Genomic DNA, 783 nt, shown 5'->3' with positions numbered 1-783 from the left:
GCCAGTGTTCTTTCGATAGAACACCCGCTTCCCGGGCAATCAGGAAGCTGGGCCCACGGTACCTTGGGATGCCAGTATCGGTGCAGCCCTAATGTATTTATATACTATATATATATATAATGTATGTATATCTTTGAGCCGAAAGTGCCATTTTCGGCCGGCGCCCCCCCTTCACTTTTCGCCCGGGGCCCGCGCCCCTGCTGCACCCCCGGTTGTTACGCCACTGGGTGCTTGCAAGTATTTGGGTTCTTCTAATCGATCAATATGTTTTTTAAATGTGCTGGATTTCTCTTTATAGCAGTGCATATCTCTCAACTCTCACTCATTAGGAACCATATCCTTCTATCCCTCATTCCTCCTCAGTTGTCCCTCTTATTGGTCTGATGTACAGATATCAATGAAAATATGTTATATAACTATGAAAAAGCGTTATTCTCCACTAAAATCTTCATCTTATCTATCAATTTTCTTACTTGCTTTTATGAAAAGCCAATATAAAGGAAAAGTAAGAACGAAGAATGACAATTTGGGTTGAAATTTTTATTGGGGGGTGTCCACCGACTAAATACTTGGTGCTGGAAGGTATTACTTTCTCTCATCTCAGAAGGTTGGGAGGTATGGCAGTGGTCTGGCTGTAGGAAGGCCATACTGCTGTTTTTATAAATGGGTTATATGTGTACAGTATATACAGTATATGTTGGAAGGCAATATTTTACACAATGATTTTTAAAAAGGAATATAGAATTACTCTCTACAGACCATCAGCTTTTCTTGTCACCTTCC

Source organism: Nanorana parkeri, unplaced genomic scaffold (assembly GCF_000935625.1).
Source record: "Nanorana parkeri isolate BGI_ZX_2015 unplaced genomic scaffold, ASM93562v1 scaffold1152, whole genome shotgun sequence".
Classification (NCBI taxonomy): Eukaryota; Metazoa; Chordata; class Amphibia; order Anura; family Dicroglossidae; genus Nanorana; species Nanorana parkeri.
The sequence above is the reverse complement of the archived record's forward strand: the minus strand, read 5'-3'. Positions refer to the sequence as shown.